This window comes from Centruroides vittatus, unplaced genomic scaffold, assembly GCF_030686945.1.
Source record: "Centruroides vittatus isolate TY-2023 unplaced genomic scaffold, ASM3068694v2 scaffold_324, whole genome shotgun sequence".
Classification (NCBI taxonomy): domain Eukaryota; kingdom Metazoa; phylum Arthropoda; class Arachnida; order Scorpiones; family Buthidae; genus Centruroides; species Centruroides vittatus.
In genome coordinates this window covers 3,929,101-3,955,130 of record NW_027122701.1, presented here as the reverse complement: position 1 = coordinate 3,955,130, position 26,030 = coordinate 3,929,101, and the positions used below count along the sequence as shown (strand labels likewise).

The 26,030-nt window shown below is 28.4% G+C and overlaps 1 protein-coding gene across 4 annotated transcripts in view; it reads right to left on the bottom strand.

Moving 5' to 3' along the window:
• Positions 1-10,813, bottom strand: part of LOC136988207 (rho GTPase-activating protein 21-A-like) — a 95,598-nt gene extending 84,785 nt beyond the window's left edge. For all 4 annotated transcript variants that reach the window (XM_067286041.1, XM_067286043.1, XM_067286042.1 and 1 more), the window contains exons 1-2: positions 10,639-10,813; positions 10,259-10,379 (exon numbers count right to left, since the gene is read on the bottom strand). The gene's annotated coding sequence lies outside the window, so the exon portion shown is untranslated. The remainder of the gene's footprint in view (positions 1-10,258; positions 10,380-10,638) is intronic.
• Between the last annotated feature and the right edge of the window lie 15,217 nt (positions 10,814-26,030).

Genomic DNA, 26,030 nt, shown 5'->3' with positions numbered 1-26,030 from the left:
ATGGCAAAACAGATTTCAAAGAAAATAAAATTTCAATTGCTATTACAACTGCCATGAAAATTACAATGCTGATTCAAGATATTAAAAATTATGACTTTTAAAAAATAAAATTAAAAAATGTAAAAATTTTAGATATATATTTAATATGATATATTGTATATCAGTGAATATAAATTCTACAATATAATTGAAATAAAATAGAAAATTTTCTATTTATGACAAGAAATATGTTTTTCAGGCTTTTTTTTTTTGCAAATTAATTGTTTGCGAGAATGTGTGAATATACATATGTGTATACACACATATATAAGGTCCAAAGGATCAGCAATCATAGGATTGCATAAGCAAAATTAAGATTACTGACTACATTTTACACATTGTCCAAAAACAAATTAGGCAAACTTAAGATTGCTTAAAGAGGTTTGGGCAATGTCAGAATTTGATATTGTTGTTTGCACATTGCCTACTTTACTGGGCTGAGCAGATATGAGATTTAAAAAAAAAAAAAAGAGTTTTGTAGACCACTTTATTCAAGAATGAACCTTACTTATAAGAATTGCTATGTCAGTAAAAGCAGAGGAACAAACAAAAATTTAGTGCCCTACTAAAAATATGAATGACTTATCCTAGTACAAGATTTTGAATTACAGCGTTAAAAATTACATAGCTGCTTTGCCTTTTTATGTTTACAATCATCATTATGCACTTTTTCATACAATGACATCTGACGAATTCTTATCCAGTGAAATTGGAATAATGATTGCTAATTGGCTTTAGTAAGTACTCTTTGTCAGAGATGCCTTCCATTTTTAAAAAGTTTTCTTGGATCTGAAAAGGAAGAAAATTTTTCTCTTTTTTTTGGTCCCAATAAATATAATAACAGTATTTACAGTATTAAATAGTTTGCTGGATAGTTAAAAAAGGTGGTATTTTTTATAATTTGGTCCCAATTTTGCAGAAACCACTTTGCTGGTATCTTGCTGTCTTGCATATGTTATAGGTAAGAGTTCAGAGCTCAGTTTTGTGTCTTTTATGAGCCTGAAAGCAATGTCAACAAAACAATAAGCTTACAACATATTTGGCATTAGAAAACAAAAAAAATTATATCAGTTTCTGATAAATTTCCAAAGATTGATGTGAGTAAATCTGTAACTGTCAGTACCAAATTTTGATCAATCAAAAGCGGATGCTAGAAATATCGCAATACTGGTTCTGGAGTCAGCTGATGATGGAAAAGTTGAGGGGGGAAAAAAATCCCCTCTCTTTTCTCAAGAAACTAGATCCAAGAAAACTCTTTAAAAATGGATGACATTCCTGACAAAGAATACTCGCTAAAGTAAATTAACAATCATTATTCCACTTTCAGTGGGCAAAGATTTGTTGGATGTCATTGTATTTTTTCATTGCACAATAATGCATGCAAACATAAAGAGGCAAAGTAGCTATGTAATTTTTAATGCCATAATTCAAACTCTGGTGCTAATAAGTAAGTGTTAGAATAAGTTATTCATATGTTTTAATAAGGCATTGAAATTTTGTTTGTTCTCCATTTACTGACATGCATGAGAGCTGAAATTGGTGAAAATAGTTTGTTTAATTTTTGTTTTTCGAGAGAAAAATTTAAGAAGACAAAATGGAAAAAAAGTGTTAAAGACAATTAAAACTGTTTCCCACGGACTTATTTCCTTGTTGAAAATGATACATTGAATGTGTCACCTGGAACCAACGAGTGAATATTTGACTATTGGTCCCAAAGTACTAAAAATCTTTAACCAAGTCATGGGAAAAACTCAGGAGGAGCCCCCTAATAAAAAAGGAGGGGATGATGACAGTCAGTCAGTCAATATCATTTATTATGTACAAAATCAGTACATGCCCTGGTTCCACATTGCACTGCCAGGAGGGGGGTGATGGCAATCACAAAGAGTCATCAGCAACCCTACCCTAACTGTGTGTTCCAGTCGTCACCAATTGCCGCCTCACCGAACTAACAGAAGAAGGATAAGCTGAAAGGATATCTCCCTCTAGACCAAATTGCTGAGATTCCCACCAACGGACATCGGTATGTCATAACGTCATAGGACCAAGAAGTGTTTAAGGCAGGCATGCCAAGATACAGCCCACGGGCCGGATCCGGCCCACTTAATGAATTTATGCAGTCTGCAATTAATCTTTCAATATTAGTTACTTAACTTCCAATAATTGGTCGAATGGATTCACGATATTTCTTTATTTTTTAAAAAAATTCCATTGTAGAGATTTACAACTTTTGTATTCATCTGTGTGATAGTGCCAGAATTAAAAAACATGATAAATTTAAAATATTAATATTTATCATAAAATAATGTACGTTAGACATTAATTCAAGATATACAGGTGATAATCAATTTAACTTAGTAATTCGTGTGCTTTGACAGAAATATAATACTAATATGTTTAAACATTTATTTAACTTAAATGAATCATTTTTGTATTTAACGTTTTTTTAATTTTAATATTTTGTTTTCTTTCCAATTCGGCTCGGGGGCAAAAACTGTTGGCCACGCCTGATTTAAGGTATTTATTGTCTTGCAAGTGAATGTGAGCTCTCTCTCTCAGTCAGGGTCATGATAAGCTTCCCCTTCCCTTTATAAGATATATCCATCTTTAGCAGTTGTGCTAAGCACCCTTTTTGGTCTGTAATGACAATAAAAACTGTGTAAATAATATCGATTAATAAATGGGTATTTTGTTAAATGCTATCTTGTAGAGTGTACTTCTTCCAGGTCTTCACCTGCCTCCATTCCGAGTCTGAAAGCCAACGACATGGCCTCTCGCGCAAAAACTAATGTAACAGCCATCAAAATTTCTGTGTCCGGAAGACATGGTGGTGTCAGTCCTGACAAGGAATCAAAGAGGTGCCGACCCTGCAGTCACACATGTAAGTATTTTTATAAGTAAGGTTCATTCTTCAATATCACATTTTATAAAGTAGTGTTTGCACATTGCCTGGTAAAGTAGGCAATGTGCAAACAAAAATACCAAATTCAGACATTACCAAGACCTCCTTAGACAATCTTAAGTTTGCCTAATTTGTTTTCAGGCAAAGTCCAAAATAAAACTTCATTTTGGTCAATGTGTGAAACACTGTTGGCAGTTCTAGAACTGCTGATTCTTTAGACCTTGCCAGTGACATATATATACATATAGTCCAACACACACTAGACTTAAATTCAGTGAAGAATGCATATAAATAAATTGATAATCTCCACAGATTTAAACCTGTAATAATTACTACTACTTGATCTGTTGAAATCACCATATAAACTTTGTGCGCAATATTATTTGATTTTTGACATTTTAAATAAAATCTATGAAAATTACTAGTAATTAAATTCCCAATCAAGTGCTTGATAAGTGAACTTATAACTTAATTCTCAAACTTTTATAGCATTTGCATCACAGCAATTTTTATTTTTAGAAACCAATATAATGCTACAGGATAATATTACAGACTAATGTGTAGAAAATTTAAATCAAATATTCACCACAAAAAAAAATTCTCATTCATGAAGATAAAAGTGCAAAAAGAATTTTCTATTTCAAATATATTAAAATATTTATATTTATTGATGGTTTACACAAAAGTCCAAAGAAAAAATAGACAGAAATTGAAAAAATATTGATTTTTTAAAAATCTTATTAACTATCATTCACAGAATATTTGGGATAAATTAAGTATTATGAATAGATTATATACATATGATTTTTTAATATAAAAAAACAATGTAATTTCATCTAGAAATGATTTAATTTATCAATTATTAAACATAAACTGACTATAATAAATTAATATACTATGCAATGATTCAGTTTATTGTATTTTTTTCTCCATAACAGTAATGTGTCAAATATATTCTAATTTTTTAAAGACATCATCAATAAAATAATTAATTAACCATTTTTTAATTTTAAAAAATTAATACATTATTTTATCAAAATAAAAAAAATAATTAAATACTTTTATTTGTTTAATTTTAATCAATATAAATGAAATTTAAATGATATTTTAAACAAACCAAATAATTTTAAGCTTCAATAAAAGAAAATACTTTATGAAATTTTTTGTTATTTTTAAAGCTGCATAGTCATCAAATTGACTAGAAAATATTCGATAAAGATAAACATAATGTAAGAAATTTCGCAAGTTATTTTGTTATTCAAATGTGTGTTGTATGAATTTTGTTTCAAATCTATTACTTTTGTAATAGAAAAAATTGTAAAAGCAGATAACAGTGAAATGGAAAACTATACAAGTTACTTTATCAGATCAATTTGAATGAAAATACTAAGAAAAAGAATTGTTTTTACAAATTATAAAATTAAAAAATTTAAATCTTTGAAAATATTAATGTAACAGAAATAATTTCTAAATCAATCAAAAAGCTTCAAAGAAGACAGATGTAAGTCTATAATTCTATGAAACTTTGATTGATATAGGAGTTATTTTTATTATCAAATTATTTCAAAAGAGCAGAGATTTACAACTGTACTTTTCTGAATCTTTTTTCTTTTAAATCAAAAATATAAAAATTGTAGAAACAAATTCTAAATATCTCTAAGCTATTAGTTTAATATTATATATTCTTCTCTTGAACAACTGAGTATAAACTTTGATAAAATTTTCAATAAAACTGTATGATTTTCAAAAATTTAATAAAAAAAATATAAAATTAATTCAGAAAATGACATTGTGACAATAAATGATTAAACTTATTATTTATCTGTGATAATAAATATAATGGTCTATTCACAATTTATTTTTAATTTCATTAGAAATTTGACTATGCTTATTCAATAGATAAATGACTAGTTTGTCTATCCATAAAATTAGTTTAGAAACAAAAAGAAAAATAAATTTGTGTATATATAACTTTATATCACATGTAAATTACTGAACTTGATGGAAAACGTAAGATTTGAATATTTATTAGCAGTACAGTAATATTCAAAAAAACACATAGAAAAATCAAATAAAATCAGCCATTCACATATAGTCAAACTTCAATTTAGTTCAACCATTTGATTGCCTCTGAAATTGACACAAAATTGAATAGAGCACTAAAGCAAAGTACCTTAAACAATAATAATTATAAATAGTAATAAAATCTATATAGAAGTTTAAGTTTGAAAATCATATAATTTAGTTAAAGCAATTTCACTTACAATGAAATATTATACACTTAATAATTCACAAGTACTGAAGGGTTCCTTATTTAATATTTATTGAAAAAGTCCATTCACAAGTATTCATTAGAACTTTATGAGAGTGAAACTATTTAAGAAGATGCTATATTTAAGTTTGACTGTATATATCTATATGAAAAAAATTTAATTAAGTTATTAACATGCTTGCCATATTTTTTATTTTTTGTGACATATATCATATTGATCTGTTGATGAAGATGTAGAGAGAGAAGAGAGAAGAGAGAGAGAGAGGAGAGAGAGAGAGAGAGAGAGGAGAGAGAGAGAGAGAGAGGAGAGAGAGACAGACAGACAGACAATATATTAGATACAGTTAAATCACATTTGAATTATTTCATATGATATATTCTTGATGTATATATAGAGTTTGAATTAAATAATATCAGTAAAAGTATCTGTATATACTGTAGTCTCTTAAATTATTGTGAAAAAGCTCATGAATAGACAAATAATTTTATTATTTACTGGACTAAATTTAATTAAATTCAATTTCTAATAAAATTAAAGGAAACTGCTTACACTAATAGAGATTGTTTTTAAATTTTAAATAACTATAATAACTATAGATAAAAATATTTTATTATATTTTTACAGTAAAATAATTTAATAGTATAATATATCATATCTTGCCATTTAATGTTTTGTCCAGAAATCACATAAAGAAAAAAGCAAATAACTACTATTTAATATATACATATACATATATAAAAATACTAATGTGAAAGTTAATTCTGAGAAATTAAAATGATTAAAATTTTCTTTTCTCTTCTAGTAATTTAAATAATCATAACTAAAAAATCAAAAATATAGATAATAGAAAAATCTCATTATACTGGTTTGACTGATATTCATGAACATAATACAATAACCTTTGATCTCAAAAACTGCAATCTATACGTTAACATAGAGTTGAAGGAGGGTTTACGTTAAAAAATCACTAAATATCACAATACTAGCATATTAATATTACATACGTAAATAAGCTGTAAGTGACCAGTATGGTTATATCTAAACTACTTCATTGTTCTGAAAGTGAAGATTAGATGAAAATCTGAGTAGCATAACTGGTAGCACATCTGCTCAAGTCCTGCATCAAACTAATTTTTTCTTCCAGAATATTCTAAATTATTTATTCCTAATTATTAAATTTAACACAAGATGGCAGCTTAATTATCCCTCAACTAAATTACTTAATAATTAATTAGACATAAGTAGTCTGATAAAGAATATGGATGTTTGTTATTTAAATTATCAGGCTGGTTATATATTCAATATGTTGTTAACAGATACTCTTTTATTTTCAAATATTCTATTCAATAGTAAACTTGCAATGGTAGATCATTATACAGACACAGGAAATGTATGCTTTGAGCCTCAAATTGTCAGGGACCTCAAACAGTTAACAAATTCAAAAGAAGACATGCATTCTGTGAACCTCAGACACAGATACCATCTTTATCTAGACTATTTGCTGTTTGTTGAATGACAAACAATATAGTAAAATTTTTTACTATTTAATAATTGACCAATAAAATTTTCTTTTCCAACTTGAAAAAATATCATAACTAATAAATAATGATTAAAAATCCTTTGTGCATTCTTTGTACCATACCTACTATTCAGTCAAATAAGCACAATTGATCTTTCTTGCAAATTGCAAACTGTGAGAACAAATAGAAAAGTTCTTAACTGCTTATGTTTGTTGTTGTTAGTGTCACATTTTTGTAAAGAAAATGTTATAAAGTAAATAGTCACATATTATATTATTGTTTATGTTAAATTCAGTAAGCACTGGTTGTTACAATCTACAGCCTGACCATTTCAAAATAGTAAAATCCACTGCATTTTAGTCAATTATTAGAATCATAGCACAAATATTAAAATTGATTGATTAGTATTTTTCTTATTAAGTAATAAATTGATGAAATAGCATTACTTAGTATTCAAAACAAGAGGTCTTAAAACTAGGTTTGCACTTGGGGCCTCAAGGTGCTTGATCCACCACTGTTAACTTGTTTATATTTATTAATTATTAGATACTTTAATTTGCATAAATAGAAATTTCACATATATGATAGTTTTTAACTTAATTTTAACTTTTATCATAACTTATAATGCTATTTGTTTTTATGTGATTTATAAACATGCATAGGTTGCATAGATTGTTTCACTTCAATAATTTGTTCAAGCTATGAAACTGTCACATCAAAAAATAGTTTACTTGAAAGAAACAAACTAAGAAAATATTTTAAAAATGAATTAAACTTTTCACTTATATGTAATATTCATATTTTAACAATATTTTTATTTATGAAATACAATGCTTCTTTTTATATTTTAATTATTTTAATTTAGTTATATTTTCTAAATACAATGAAACCTACTAATGTGCCCCTTGCATAAGGTACTACCTGTGTAAGGTAACACTTTAAGCTGGTCCCTTCAGTGGTCACATTAGCAGGTTTCACTGTATTCCTGAAAAATAATAATAAATTTTAAAAGTCTTTTAAATTTTATATATTTTATCATTTTTTAAAATAATACATTAATTTTTCCTTCTATATAAAAACTTCTTGAATAAAATATATATAATATATATATATACACTGTCATTAATAGTATTCTCTTTGAATATGATAAAATGAAAGATATAAAGTATGATATATAGAAAAGATTTTGAGTTTAAGTGACTACAGATATCTTAAATTTAGACTTCTCTTTTTGCATTTATGTTTTAATGACATTTTCTAATATAAATAAGTGAACTCATTTTCATCTGATCAGCTCACTTGTTCTCAAAATATTTTATCACTTTTAACAGCTTTTTAGTAGTGTCTTGTAGAGTATTCTGTACAGTTTATGAAGTAGCCTATATCTGAAATTCAATACTATCAATACTTAATTAAGAAAATAGTTTTTTTTAATACTGATATAAACTTTTTATTCCATTGTTATTTTTCCCCTCTCTCTTTCCTTCTATTCTGTACAGATTGTTTCACATATCTTGGTTGAGAAATGCATGGTACTTGGGTGGCACTCTGAAAGTTTTAAAAAATTCAAGAGCCCCTTTTTTTTGGTAATTTACAGTAATTTTTGTCAAAGACTTGTCAAGAAATTCTTTCTGTTTACTAAGTAAACAGACTGGTCCTTGCTACCATGCATTTTTATAGCCTGGCAAAGATTCATAAAATGAGCTGTAAATAATCTTAATTTCTAATACTTTTATACTATACAGAATTGACGATTTAAACATTTTTAGTTCTGTTATCTAATTTACAATCAGTCATTTTCCATAAAATATAATTATAATTTTGAAACTGACTAAGTTTTTTGGATTTTGAAGATTCATTAATATCAGATTTTGTTTGGAAATAATAAATATTATGTATTATTTTAATACAATAAACATTTGCAAAGCAATTACTGAATTTATCCATATAATAAGATATATACAATTTGCATTTTAACTTAATTTATAATTTCATATAATTAAAAACATTTGTTTTGAACTAAGATTTTTTAAATGCTAAACTGATGGATAAACAAGTATTATATCTATTCTCTACATACATAGGTATTATTATATGAAAATAAAGAAACTATATAAATGTATTTCAATGAAAGTGTATAGAAGAATTGTAATATTTATAGTATAAGGGTGCTTATATAATCAATTATCTCCTGTTTCTCTTCATTGTGATTAATGAAAAGTCATTTATAATAAATTGAATACTAATAAAAAGGAAAAACTACAAAAATCAATGTTTCAATGATTGAATTATCAAAATAAATTTTTCTTTTCAATATATTTGTGAAGTGTATTCATAATGAGAATATAAAACAAGATTTTGTTAATATAATGCAGATTATATAAAGTTATTCAGGTATAACAACTAAATGCAAGAATTATAATATAAATACAGTAGAATCTGCTTATTGTATTCATGAATATTGTTATCACTCATTTAATGTTATTAAAATTAGCATATTTGAAAACATCTAAGCTAATAATTAAGACAATAATAATCATTGTTGCATTAATAGTAATAATTAATAAATCTTTTATTTAAATATTTTTTGATTTAATGTCAGTCAATAAAACCAGAATTTTCACTAATTTAATTATTCTGCTTAACGTTATCAGTATATGCAAAACCAAAAGTATTTACGGTAAGTAGATTCTAATGAATATCCAAGTTTTGTGTTGAAATTATTTATATATTACTGTTATTAGTTTGATTCATCTTACTAAATTTAATATTACAGATCTATTAATTGAAAATAAAGAAACATTAAATAACTTATTTGATTAAAAACAAAAACAAAATCATTAAAATGATTAAATACCAATACGTAACAAATATTAATAACTATGTATTTCTTATTATGTTAAATTTAAATCCATAAAAAAAATTTTATAATGTTTATTTTATTACTCGTATATTGGAAATAATATATATTAATTCTAATTTACATCAAAAATTTTAATATTGTTTTTAAAATATTTTATTCTCTTTTAATTAATGTAGTCCTTATAATATAGCTTTAAATGTTGATTACTAGAGCTAGGACATCTACATGCTAAAAATCATATAAGTTATGATTTTTATAACTATTTATATGATTTTTAGAGTCTAGATGTCCTAACCTTAGTTATAACTTATAACTTTGTGTGTTTTAACTTAGGCTAAGACATCTAGACACTAAAAATCATACAAATAGTTATAAAAACTGTATAAGTTGCAAATTTTGTAACTATTTAAGACATCTAGGCACAAAAAAGTCACATAGCTTTATTGATGACAAGAGTAGAAATTCTTTTATATATTTTACTTTATTTTAGTGTATTCTTCAATTATTTCATCAATTTTTAAATATATTTATCATCCTAGCCCTTTTATTAATCTTTTATATAAATTTAATTTCTATAACAAGGTTTATATGTAAATTTCTGCATAAATATAAACAATAACATTATAGGAAATGTGAATAAATTGAATAAAATCCAACATACTTTTACTGCAATTGGTGTTGCATGCTGGCTGCACAAATCGGTTCCTGACAGAAGCATCCATCGACAGATCTTCGAATCGTAAGATGTATCCAAACGAACATTCTTCATTAAAAACGAAAATCTCGAAAGAGAAAAACGAACAAAAGTCAGAAGAAGATCGATATTTAATCGCAGTCGACAAATATTTGATATCAAACATGATTTGTTTGTATTACTAGTCATCAAAACGGCACAAATGTCGCTTTTGAGTGTATTATGCATCCAAAAAATATCATTTTAAATGTTTTTTTTTTAAAGATCGATATATAAATTTAGTAACATTGAGTGATCATTTAGGGTTAATGAAACTCAATGCTTAAATATTTAAATAATTTACTTACGATATAAAAATTTCGGCGATTTACGTATAACTCATTGTATATGTTTTTGTTTTCGATAGCTTAAAAGAGATTTTATAAAATGTCTAATAGAAGTACAGCTCAGACTTCGCAGTCGAGTGTTATCGTCCGTCGTCGTTTCTGTTATCTCCTTGGAGACAGACCTTTACGCCACCTACTGTAAAAATCTCGCTTAAAAAAAATAACAACATCGTTTCAAGAATGTTTAATTTAAAATAGCCATATAATAGCCCGATTATTTAGGCGTTTGTTGGTTTATTAACATATCATCGGGCTTTGAGATGTATTATCATATTTTAAAATATTTTTAAAATATTTTTATCTATTTTTACTAGCGATCATATTTTAAAATGTTTTTAAAATATGATCGCTAGTAGAAATTAAACAATTTTACAATTTATCAATTAACTGATTAATATTTAGAAATTATTTCATCGTAAAATTAAATCTTACTTTTTGTCATATTTTTCAAAATAATAACTTGGCAAAAAAAATGTAAAAAAAAACTTTTTAAATTCAATTTAATAAAATTTTTTTAAATCAATTTTAATAAAACAACTATATTTTGTTTGTTTGAATAAAAATTAGTTAATTCTTGTCCGGATTCTGTTTCCAATTATCAAGTTATTTATTTGGGTTTGTGTATGTATGGGCGCGTTTTTTTATGCAGCGAAAGTGTAGCGAAATGACGTCACGAGCAGCGTTGGCCATTTAGAAACGGGTTTCAGAGGATTAGCTGTAAAGCGCTTCTCGAGCGCTGCATAAAAAAACGCGCCCTTTATGTATATATATACTATATATATGTATATATATAAAGTATATATGTATATATATATATACGCAAACCCAAATAAAAGCCCTCTGTACCCCGTGGGCAACAAGAGTGCTTTTTAATCAAGCACATCGTGAATTTAACCAGGCACACAACGAGGGACGGATGATAGGAACGGGGCCCTATAAATCCGGGACAGACCGCCCAAAAAAGTCTCTGGATTGCTCGCCATAAATCGATCCGGGATCCTCTACAGTTAGGTTAACCGCCTTGGCCAACCAACCAAAAACATTGATCGGAAAGAATAAGATAATCCATGCTGTCTTACGTTTCTGTTTCCAAGTTGAATTTTTCCTATATTTATTTTTATTTTTTTCAATTTTATAAATTGGATAATCCTAATTTCCAAACATTGTTTTCTAATTAGAAAAAAAAAACTGACACTTGTTCATGTTTTATCTAAATTTATTTACTAATTAAGATAGGTCCAAGAGTAGAGGTAGTAAGTCTGGGATATATTCCAAATAAAATGTGAAATTTTTGGTTACGAGCCAAACTCTTTCTTGTAAGATACATAAATTCTATGGAGACTTGCATACAGAATTAAAAAATCATCTCATTTCAAGAGTAAATAGTAAAAAATAATTTTTAAGAAAATGTCAGATTAATTTATATTAGGATCGGTCATCCTTTATCAAAATTATAATTATATATAGTAAATTTAAATTGTTACGCATTCATTTCTGCACTATGCTATCTGCCTATATGATATATATGTATATATATGCATACAGTATATATTTTATAATCTTTCTGACCTGTATGCACCTAGAGAATCTTTTTCCATACCCATCGTGAGTGCGTTCAGGCCCACTAAAGAAGCATCCACTAATGGCCTAATGGATAAAATCGTTGAACACTGATAGTCGATAGCGGACTACACCTCACCAACGGACTGGCCGCGTGGAGTTTTCCAGGTTTCCTTCACGTGTCTAACACCTAAATAGGGGCCGGTTTCCTATAGAATGCAGTCACTTGGAATATCGCCCATGTCTTAAGTTGTCCTATCTCATCCAATCCTCAATGGGGAAGGCCGAAGTCCGACATATCCAGGACAGAATGCCTATGAAAAATCTCTTGCTTGATTGCTGCTTGGAAGCTGCTTGTCTGGATTCGATCCCCGAACCGCAAAGCGGTAGGATGACATCTTAAGCCGATTTAGGCCGACTTCGTGTTTAAAGAGTTAACTGCTTCAGTCATCACCGAAATTTCTGCTATGAGCTCGACTAGAATCGTAGATTTTCAAATCAGGTTAGTTTTGAGCAGAATCAATTAAATCTAATTGGAATTTGATTGGATTCTATGCAGAGTAATCTTTTTTTTTTTTTTTAACTCTTTCCACCCTGTGGGCACTAAGAGGGCCTTTTTTAGTAGGCCCATTATGGGTTCGGCCAGGCCCACAATGGGGCGACCGGGTGGTGAGGGACGGGGCCCGACATATCCGAACGGACCATCCCCCGAAAAATTCCTGGGGATTATTCGACCCGTTCGGATTCGATCCCGGGTCCCCCAGCGCGGTAGGCTGCCACCTTTACCGCTCGGCCATCCGGCCGTCATGCAGAGTAATCTAATAAGAACAGATAAAAATTTCATTGGACCAGTATGGTAATGGGTCAATAGATATAATGTATTAATTACATGAGATGCTGTATTTAAATATTCTTCAAACTTACTAGAAACCTCAATTTATCTCTGGGTCAATTGAGATTTTTCTCAAATTTAAATTAAACCGAAAAACTGGAAAGTTTTTCATGCGTGCTGAGAATAATATAACAAAATTTATTTTAGTGAGAATATGAAACGAAATATAGAGAAAAACATATTAAAGAAAAAGCGATTTTTAAGATTTGTTACAAAACAGGTGCAAACTACAGTAATAAGAATAGTTGATTTAAAGAAACAATATTATTTCTGATCTGTAAGACCTAATTGCTGCATCCATAAATCTAGTATAATAAGTCTTGTTAATTGATAAAGTGCTAGTAGACGAGACAAGTTTAAATTACAGTAATAAGAATAGTTTATGATAATTAAAACGCTCGAAGATCGCTACGATGTAAATTAACGAGTAACGTGTAATTTGAATGGCATGTTGAAAAACTGGAATCGAATCTGATATTAGTTGGTTATAAATGCAAATGAAACCAATACAAAACTTCAATATAATCTATAAAAAATTTGGAAGCACTAGCAACCTATATTGAGTTTATATTCCAGGAACAGCGACAGTCCGATGATCGGGACAGTTAAGGCGTCAACCTCCCGCTCTGAGAGATCCGAGATCGAATCCGAACGGTTGAAAACCTCAGGAATTTTTCAGGAGTGATCTGCTCAGGTTATATCTAGGCCTCGTCTCTCACCACCCGGCCAAACCCACAATGAACATAGTAAAAGGCCCTCTTCATGCCCACAAAACGGAAATCTTAAATATATATATTTAAGAAAAATGTTCTTAATGAGTAATTAGAATTTAAAATGTTACATAATAATTTCTGAAAATCTATATTACAGTTTAAAACAACATTTCAATAGTGAAATAGTGATAAATTTAATGAATTTTCGATTTAACAAACTAATAGCTCATTTCGTTCAGCATAGTTTATTGTGTTCTCCGAATCATGTCGTTCGTTGAAATGTATTTTGTCCAATGAGACGTGTCTTGTGCATGGCACAGTATAGTTGATAACGAATGACGAACGCGTTTGTACGAGTTCGTATAATTTAGCGGATAAAATGTCAGTTTTTAAAATACATTATAATATATTATTCACTAATGTAAAGATCATTTTGTACAGAGCCAATTAAGCCTAAGTGCTGTGTGCTGTGAAAAATGAATAGTGTGACTAAATGCGTAACTTACTTGTTAGTTGTTTGTTGATCACTTACGAACGAATCGTAAAGAACTCATCAAGAAAAGTTTATTTTGAACGCTCGTAACAGATTACATATCACTATCTGTACCGTAATCAAAATCGCATTTAAGTTAACAGTCAATTTGTAAAATCACGCTATAAGTCTACCACCGTCAACCTACATCCTGAGGATCTGGTTCGGACCTAATCCAATTCCAAAAATTTATTGGATAAAATTATATTGTCCATGCTCCTACCCATAGTATTCATCTGCGGAAAATATCTCAGGGGAGAGCCAAAACTTAAGAGACATAATTATATCAATAAATTTTTATTTAATTATTTTTTTGTGGGTTTTACAAGTAGATTATAGAATACAGTATTGCATCGAAGTATCCCATTATCAAAGTTTCACATCTCAATCACTTTTACGATTATAATAATTTGTGGAATTTTTTACTCCATCCCAGCGAGGGACAAGTGCCCTGTTTGCCCCCTTTGCAAACGCCCATGGGTAGGTGTATCGTTTTCCACCCCATATGCAAGTTGGCTAATCCTATTGAGAGTCAGGCTTGGTCAAAATGAGTATAATTGCGCTGGAGCTGGATCGTGTTCATTAATCAACCGTAAAAATCATAATTTTGGAATAAATATTTTGTATCTGCATTTCGAACTTTTTTTAAAATAGCCTATAACTAAATCATAATTACAATTCGGCAATAATAAGTGTCCCAACTAAATCCTATAGTATTCGAAATTATAAATGTAAAAAACATACGTTGTTACATGACAAGTGCAATTCTCTTGTTTTGTTTTTTCGTTAAGGTAATGCTTAGTTCATTCGCATGAATCAGCGAACTTAAAGCCTATCAATATAAAGTATATATTATGATGCAATTGCATTCCAATTACAATAATCTTTTGTTTTAAAAAATTGTAAATCTGATGTTCAAAACATTGAGAGTGTAGGCTAATTTATAATTTTTGTAAACTTTTTAAAAATTATCTCCCTTATAGTTATTAAATTAGAACTGTAGTTTCAATATACTCTGACAAAGAGCGAATTTACTTTTTTTTTTTTTTTTTTTTAGGCCCACTAATGGCCGAGCTGATGAAACCACTGAACATTAGTAGTTGGTTGAGGGTTCATGTCTCACCAACGGGCTGACCGTGTAGAATTTACCAAATTTTCTTCAAGTGTCTAACACTTAAATATGGGCCAGTTTCCCGAATAAAGTTTTCTCGGGAGACATCCCCTTAGCAGTTCGCCAATGTGTTGCATTGCCTTATCCCAGCATCCCAAACCCTTTTTTCCATTTATTTCACTCATTTAATGTTTTGCAGGAATATATTAATTTTTTTTATTTGAGAACTTACTTTTTTGTGATATATTAAGCATCTTCATTATAAATAATTTTATGGAATTTTTAAAAAATAAGTTTATGTCATCATGATTACGATTTTCTCGAGTTCATTATCATAAGTTATTATGAATATATAAAAATTTAAAACTTTATAACATTAATATTCTGTTTATATTAGATAATATAACTTTAATGTACAATATATGTATACAGGGTGGGCCTGCGAAAACGAAACGGCAGAGTGTTCGTGTTCGTCCAAGCAAAGCGCTCGGACAGGTCGATTTTACTCTCGAGGGGACATCTTTTGCAATAAAGTTTTTGCCATTCTGAATATTAACTAAACAAACATTTTTTTTCGAAATAAATGTTTGTTTAGTTAATACAAAATAAATGAGTTTTTAAAATTTTTTGTTGTCTTTTGTATTCAGAATTGCAAAAACTTTATTGCAAAAGATGTCCCCTCGAGAGTAAAATCGACCTGTCCGAGCGCTTTGCTTGGACGAACACGAACACTCTGCCGTTTCGTTTTCGCTGGCCCACCCTGTATATGAGAATAGTATATAGATTGTTTTCTTAGGTACTACACGAAAATTTCTACATTACAGCAAGCATAAAATTTGAGAGCTGATTCAATATTTTTATAATGTTTTACAAAATAAATATTATGCAATTTATTGCTATTGATTTATTGTTAAATATTTAAAACGTGGATGTAATGACTAAAATATTTGACATAATTAAATGTCAAAAACTAATTAATTTTTAGGCGAAAAGGAAGGACAAAATGCAAAGTTTTATCTTTGTAAAGTCGTATTTATATTTTTTATATTTATTAAATGTAAATAACGCCGGCCATGTACTTGTATTAGATTTTTATTTAAACTAATTCATTCTCACATAAAAATTAAATTTTTCTCAATGTAAACATTCAATAATACCCGTGATTCGTATTATTTATAATTCACTATGTTTTGAAAAGTAATACAGTATATAGGTATTGGAGGTTCGATTGTGTATACAGTACATACTATGCAGTATATACTGTGCTGTATATGTACAGTACAATCCATATACTTTTCATTCAAATAGCCTAAATTCATTCTAACCTATTTCCTTCAGTAATATTCATTTAGAGAAAGTAATTAATAAGAGAATAAAAATGATTACCGTCAAAAGTATATAAAAACAAATGAAAAGTTACAAGTATTTAAAAATTCTGTTTTCTTGCAAAACTTTTAAAAAACTGAAAGTTATTCAATAACCTTAATTAATAATAAATATTATTAATAAATAAATCACAAAATAATTTATCAAATCACTATACTGCTTTCATTCATTAATTGCTACAATGAAAAATTATAATTATTTATTAAAGTTATGTAAGCAGCAATTTGAAACTTTGTAAAAATTTTAAATTTTATCTAATTAATTTTAATATACTTACTCCCATTATCCATTATGTTTCATACAAAACTATTTTTCGGATATTTAGAGTATTTAGTGCAGATTATTAATTACTGAACTATTTTTTAGTGAATTCTTCTATTTATTTTTGCTTAAAACGTAAATATCGTTGAAACAAATGTTGTTTTTTTATTATAAATCAATAGCTACAAAAAAGCTTACGTGTAAAACATAAAATTAATATTATTATTTATTAATTAGCATATGATCATGAACAACGCCAATGTGCCCCTGATATTTATATTTACATATTAAAAGTAAAGATAAACTTGTAAGCGCTATGTCGGCCTTTATTACAAGACTTATTATACCGTCACTCGACACAAGACCAGCCTTAAAAATCACTTGTGTAGTATCAATTTCATAAATATTAACATTATAAAAAGCTGATGAGAGACTTAAGGTCTGAAATGCATTCTTTTTGGAAATAAAGTGATTTTCTAAGGATGGTCTTGTGTCGAGTGACAGTGTCATAAATGTAGTAATAAAGAAAGACCGACATAGTACTTACAAGTTTATACCAAGACTAGACAAGAAACGTATCATAGTATTTAAAAGTAAAGAATTTTTAAAGAAATTTACATTATCAACAAATAAATTACACTGTACATTATCAAGAAACACCAGTCTTTGTTGATACTGTATAACGCTGTTCTTATATTAATAAAATTAAGACAGTATTTTTTATATCGAAAATTCTAGTCTGAATTAGCTGAAAAAAACAACATCCCTTTTTAACATTCCTTTCATACAGAAGTACTTTCTTATTTTCATAAGCCAGGTCTAACACATTTTAATAGGTCGTAAAAGACACATTAGACCCTGGATTAGGGACGCCCATAGGGAAAGAGCAGAAGGAACAAACGCTCCTTCTGAGATTCGCTTTAATATTTTTCTTTTTTTAAGAATAACAATTTTAAAGCAAAGGTATTTTGTAGCCTTTACATTATGCCACTCTGGGGAATCAAGTTCGAGTCTCGGTCAAGAACCTCAGAAAATATCCATGATCTGCCCTGGATATTTCTCTCGTTACTATCCAGTCATCCCGACTTTCGGCCCGGTAAAACCCACGATGGACCTGGAAAAAATAGTGGCCACAGGATGGAAAGAGATACAAAATGTTGTAATGAAGTTAAATACAATTCACGTGCTACGAGATGGCCCCTCTAGTTCTTAAAGCGCTACGTAGGAACTGTACTGCAGTATTTAGCTGACTAATTCAAACTACAGTAAGACTAACAAAAATTGCTTTAAAAAAGGATGAAAATAAATTAATAGAGTTTTAAACTAAACATTTTAAAATAAATTATCCATTGTCTATAGTTTTTATAATCAATTTTTATTGTCAAAGATTGATTAGTATGTCATATTCTGCGATTCTTTTTATATTCATGTTATCTGTGCTAATTAAAAAAATTAATAAAAGATAAAATATCAAACTGTTTTTCATTAAAGTAAAATATTCGTATTAAAAATTATATATTATATTTAATTTTTAAATTTATATTACTATATTAATATTTATTCATATTAAAAATTACATATTAACTTATATTTAATTTTTAATATCTAACATATTCTCTAATTTTGATGGTCTTAAAGCATTTTTATTATGTAAACCGATTCAATTGCGTATACAATTTATAGTAAATTAAAAATAAAACAAAATAGCTTACCGAAAAGTTTTCGTATTGAACTAATTAAAGAACATTTTTTTATTTGTTATCAGAGAAACATTGAAGATGACACTAATTTTAGTTGTGCTTACTTTAGAAACATAATACTTCATAACACAGTACCAAAATAAACTCCGTCCGCATTCGTGAAATTTATAAGGAAATTATTTATAATAAAATTATTATTTATTATTATTAATTATAATGAAATTATTATTATTATTATTAAAATTATGTATAATTTTATTATTTTATTTAAAAAAGATTTTATTTTATATTCAAATTCTAACAAAAAACTGTCATTATGAATGGATATAAACGATCAAATAAATTTGATTTTAAATAATCTGTGCTCTTTAATGATTAATCTACAACGATTATAATAATGTGTAATTTAATACATTATTAAAATTTCTACTAGATGAATGACTAACAGTGAGTAAACATTCGTGACCTTTCACAAATACGCATCTATCGCACCTCTGGAAATACTTTAAGTCTCATTCATAGTGTTCACGTCCAAGACTGGCAACTATCCAAAGCATTCTCATTCAAAATAATGGCGTGTCAACCTTCGATCTATTATTAATCTGTTACATTAATAACTTTCGCATCTATAAAAATAATGATATATTGTAAATGATTAAAAAAATTGCCATATTTTTCAGCGTATAAGACGCACTTCCCCCAAAAGATAGGGCCTGAAAATAGGGTGCGTCTTGTACTCCGGTAAATATATATAATTTTTTTTCAAAGGCATTTTTAGTCTATCCACGGTAAATACGGTAAATCGTGTTTTTTATCGCTTGCTAAATTCATAAAGATCTACAGAAAGGAAAACAAACAAATATATAATAGATAAAAATTAACTAGAATCTTACGAAATTAGTTTATTTTCCTTAATATTAAGTAAAAGACAAACCTGCTTTTTACAGTGCAGTTATTTTAATAATTAAAAATAATGTCGAATCTAGTTTATGTTAATCATATTAAACAGCTTTTTTGAAAACTTTAAACATAATTAAAGAGGAAAGTTTATGCTGACTAAGAATATTGTCTTACAGCTCACTTATATAATAAAAGCTACCTCATAGACATTTCAAAATATAGTGTTAGATAAATTTTAATTCGTGTTTTATACATTCAGCTTCTTGTTAATTAGAACTGTTTTAAAAATTATTTTAATTCCGAAACGAAGTACTACGTAAATTTCGTGGAAAGCGATGAAATTGAATCTATTTTTGATAAAAATATTGATATATAAACATTACTAAAAAAAAACATTTATTTTATATAATAAATATATATTTGAATAGGGCAATCTATATATATAATCGAGACGAGTTGATGATAATAATAATAATAATAATAATCAGCGCAGAGCCCAAACGGTTAGGAGTTGAAAGTTGAAATTTGGTACACAGTTAGGGTACGTCACGAGAATGCACACTAAGAAGGGATTTTTCGAAATTCCTCCCCACGGGAGAGAGGGACAGGATTAAGTCTTAACATTTCCATCAACAATGGAAGTGTTAAGAGAAAGCGAAAGCGACGTGCAAGACGCAGATGCAGTTTTTTTTCGTTTTTGCGGGAAATCGAAATATTTTTAGACCCACCTAAAAATTCTCTAATTAGTCTGGAAACAGGGGACCCAATTCTTGCATTCTGTGAAAACGGGTAAGGTTGACTATAACGTAATAATCTTAATCTTCGCTATCGTTACTTTTGCCCGAGCAACGCCGGGTCTACCTGCTAGTTATAATATAAAATAGTACTTAATTAAAAAAATAAATATATTATTTTTGTTTTTTAATGCATAGCATCAGTATATGATGCCAATAATGCCGATCTTAATTTAGCCCATTGCAGATGGAAATGGTTGACAGTGCAGTAGGCCAGTATGAATAAGGAATGGAGAACAATACTCATACCCGAAAAACCCACAAAAAATCTTCAGAGACCGGAAAACTTGGCATCGGATCATTTTTGGAAATAGTGTAATAATTAATGAATAGAAATAAATATGCAGTCCTGTAGAGGTCGTCCATTAATTATATTTACGGTATAAGGGAGGGAGGGTCGCGGAAAGTAAATCATGACACACGATGGGGAGGGATAGGATCGAGGCATTTTCTACCTGGACTTTTTTAATGGTATTAGTGACATACGAATTTGTTCTTACAAGCCTACTTGCTAGTCGTATGAATAAACTATCGGTTAGAAAATATTTGCAGAACTTTTTAGTCATTTCTTCAATGTCGAGAGGTCCACGAATAATTGCACGCGTAATTGAAGGGGAGTGTTTTGCCAGAAGTAAATTAAATCATTGTACACAACAAGGAGGAAGGAATCAAAAATGGCACAAAAATTGTACACGTAATTAATGAACCGCCCCTTATAAGTTTACGTCGATTTGTAGAACGCTTTAATATCTGTTTAGCTAGTTTCTAGTTTTAAACAATATTTGCTTATTATAAATAAAATAACTATAATAAATATCTAATATCCTTTTTCATATAGATACTATTTTTGAATAACAACAGTTAACAGTGTCATTCAAAAATGTAGCACTGTAACAATTATGGGTGTGTGAGAAAATTTTTCAGGGGCATAGCTTGAAGACAAATAATTACATCGATAAATTTTTATTTACGTTTTTGGTTTTTTCACATTTAGGTATAGAATACAATAGGCTACTGCATCAAAGCGTTCCATAGTAGAGGGCGTAAGGTTACATAATGCGTAAAAATTAGCGAGATTTTTACGATTATAATCTGTGGAATATTTTACTCGATTCCAGGGAGGGCAAGTGCCCCGTTTCCCTCTCTGCGGACACCAATGATAACAGTTACATCTTATTCTTGGTATTTCAAGTATCAAAGTTGTAAATTTGAAAAAGACAACCATTTTTTATTTTGGTAAATTTTATTGCAGTAGGGCTATAGTTTATCTATTTATTTACAACTTTTTTCTATTATATTGTGTATTAGGCACAATTGTGATTTTCACGATAACTTTTTTCGACAGAATTAATAAAGGCAGAGTGTTTAATTTTGTACAAGGTATATGATGTAAGATTTATCAGAGAAATTTAACATATATCCTCTTAAAATGTTTATTTATTTTTAAATGAATTTGAATATCGAAAACCAATATCCATAATACAACTACAGTACTTGTATATGGTTCTAATAGTTTAATATATGTTTTTGTCATATATTAAACTATTAACAAAAATCTTTTTGTGTTTATAGTATTAGTATCAAGCTTATATTTCCATTATAAGATCGAGTAAATCACATGAATCATCCTCTGTGACAAATTGCAATAGTTAATTATGAACGATTACATTTAAAAAATAAAATATGCCTTCAAACATTTTCCTTCGTAAAAACGTGTTTTTCCTCTGCATTATCATCATTAATTATAGATAATCTATTGTCGGATTAAGAAATATGGTATTTTATTAGTTTTTGTAGAAATGAGATTTAATAAATAATTTTTAATAATAAATAATTATTATCATCAGAATTAATTTTTTACTATAATAATATTTTAAGTTTTTACACAGATGTTACGAGAATAGAATATATTAGTATTCAGTTTTATTATATATATATAGGCTAGATTAAGTTGGTATGTGTAATGTTCAATATAGCTACATGTTAAACGGTTGGATGGCCGAACGGTTAAGGTGAGATACCTACCACTCTAGGGGAGCTGGGAGCGAATTCGTACAGCTCGAAAAAACCTCCGGAAGTTGTCCATCTTCATCACTCAGCTGTTCCGTTGTGGGGCCAAATGAGTCCATGATGAGTTTACCACAAAAAAAAAAAAAGGCCATTTTAGATGCCCACGAGGCGAAAACAATTTAAAATAAATGCTGTTCTACATTTCTGTATCGTATCGAAAAACCAAAATTTATATTAGATAGATGAAAGGCTAAAAATAATATACATAAGCACATGTACTGTACATATGTTTATGTAACGTCTATAATTAATAATGAATACAAGATGGAAAGAATAGTAGAAAATTTTTCATTTAATATAACGATTAGGCATGAACATTGCTGTCAGTCGTCTTTTTTGTTTTTAATTTAAATGTCTTAAAGGGAGAAACGCTTCATTAACGAATCGTGAAAATTTTCGGACCATCGAAATCCTTCCTTCATGAAGTAAGTCTATTGTAGCCGAATTCCAATCAAATTATTTTACTGAAATGTGAATTAAATGCCTGGAAATAATATATACAATTCTAATTAGCCAATAGTCTTAAAAATATTTTAAATATGTCATTGTATTCTGTAATATTTAGTTATATTGTAACAATATATTTCGAAAAATTATGACATCACACAAAAATTTCTCAAATAATTGCGAATTAATTTTCAAAAATTGCTGACATTAACAAATTAAAACACTTCTTTTATTAATAAAAATAAATAAGGGCGAGTTATGATTATTATCTTTTATAAGTATTTATTTATCAGTTTATTTATGTATCAATAAATAATTTATTGATTATTAATTATTATAATAAATAGCTTGAAAATAATTTTTCTCGTGTTTAGTTCTTTCCTCCCTGTGTGCAATAAAGGTTTTTTTTCATACTGATCGTGGGTTCTGCCTAGCCTACAATGAGAACGATCGGGTGGTAAGGGACCGTCCATTAAACATGTAGAGTTTAAGGGAGGGGTCGTAAAAAGTACATTGTTGTACACAACAGGGAAATGGGGGGTCTAAAGTGGCTCAAAAACTGTAAACGTAATTAATGGATGTCCCCTGAGGGACGGAATCCGAAGTATTTGGGATTTACCGAGTTTTAAAAATTCCTGGAATTTTTCAAAACCGTCCAGATCGATCCCGGGTCCCTCAGAGCAACTGATTGACGCCCTGACTAGGCTATCCGGCATAAAAATACGAGATTGTTTGATAGATCTTATAGATTGTTTTAAATTTTCATTGCTTGGAATATTAACATTTTTTTAAAATTTGAAGCTAAGAAGTAACTTTTGCACTTAAAATCAATCGATTAAAAATAGTTTATAGGCCTATTAGTGGTCATAAAACTTTTAACATTTACTGAACCCATATGTTTGAGTATTACTTTTGCGGAACCCTAAACAACAAAATTTAAAGAAATAAAGAGTATATGAAAAAGATTTCAATACTATTTTTATGTTATCCGTATAAGCAAAAAGCATTTTTGTTTTTATTCTTTCTACACCGTGGGCACTAAGAGAAGTTTTTCAGGTCCACAACGAATGTGGCCGAGTGACGAGAGACAGGGTCCTACATATTCGGGACAGACTACCACCAAAAATTCATGCAGTTGTTCACCGGAATTCGATCCGAGGTCCATTAGAGCGTTAGGATAGCACCTTAACCGCCTCGGCCATCCATTACGGAGGATAGATGAAGAACTAAAGTTGTAGAAGAAGAATTAAAGAACTAAAGAAGTTTAGTTCTCCAACTTTACTTCTTTAAAAGTTTTGAATTCTAACCATTACTCAAGTTCTTTAGGACTCTACCAACCATTACTAAAAATCTTGATACGTTTAGTAATAGTAGAGTCCTTTCTTCTACAAACTTTAAAATTTTTAGAATTTTCAATATATTTTTTAATGAGATAAAAACTTTGCAACGTAGGACTATGTTGAATAATATGCAATAATCATTCACGTTTGGTGTTTGCTTCTATGTTAGACCTAAAACTTATCAGCCTGCACACGTATATATTAAAATATTTAATATGTGTATGTATTATATACATTATATATATATAAAGTTAAATATATATATATATATATATTTAACTTTTGCTGCAATATTTTTGAAACAAAATATGATATGATTCATGCTAAAGGTAAAATATATGCATTCACGAATTGAACGTTTCGTTATATTATAATTGTTTCAGACAGATTAATTAATTTCGAAATCGATGGAAAAATATTACATAAATCTTGCGTGTGTATAATTTCACTTACTGAATAAAGTATAATATAATATATCATTTTAAAATTGATCACATGCTGGAAAAACACGCTTGCTATTTGAATGACGTCACTTGGTTGGGAAATAGTAACTTACATGACTTAGCACATAAATAAATATTCTACTAGTTGCGTCAAAACAAACGGTTTAATAAACATTAAAATAATATAGTAACTTCTCCTATTTATCTTTCAAAAATATAGTTTGAATTTTTTTACGAATGACTAACATTATTTGTAGACCAATTATAATAAATAATTTTAATGCGAATACGGTACAGTATATGCAGAAAGAGCTTCTATGAAGCCCGAGTAAAGTGGGTCTTTTTTGTCATTTTTTGGACAAATGTAATACACAGAATGTTTCTTTATTAATTAAAAGCAATTTTAAAGATTTTTCCGGATTTCAGCTCCCTCCCGGCATATTGCATTTATATTAATAACGTATACTGAGAAGCCCCTCTGGATATAGGCCAATATTATTAATATAAATGCAATTTACTAATTTGTTAATTTCAATTGAGATCTAGAAAATACCTAACATACGGGAAAAGTAAAATTTGTTTATAATCGAAACAAATCCTATTCCAAATTATTGTTTAAGTAATCGTAATAGGATAGCGTTACTTTGTTATTATAAGATATTGGTTGTTAGCCAAATATAACTAATTTGGTATGTTGAAAATAGATATTTTTCTATGATGTAACAAAGTAATAAAAGATAAAAAAAATGAAACGAGAATAGAAAGAAAGAGAACGTTAAAATACAAAAATAATATATTTTAAACATTTATCTTTATTAACAAAATTACAAAATTATATTACAGTTTCGGTTCAATAATTATGTTAATATATAATTAAAAAGTTGTTTCTGTGAAATAAATCATTCTAAATACTTTCACTTTTAATTTATTTTATTAGACGATAAAAATCCAATCGAAAGTCGAATCTCCAATAACGGCTACCTTCCGGCAACCGTCACCTCTAAACAGAGGGCCTTTTTCCAGAAACTTTTTTGCTTTAGAATGAATACAAAATAATCTTCAAACAACGGTCTGTTTTGTTCCAGTCAATGACCGTTCTTCACAGGTTTGATTGTAATGCAAACTGAGAAAAATTTATCTGATTGGCTGTCTGGAATATGAATATAATTACAAATAATGCATTATTATATTTATTATCTATAAC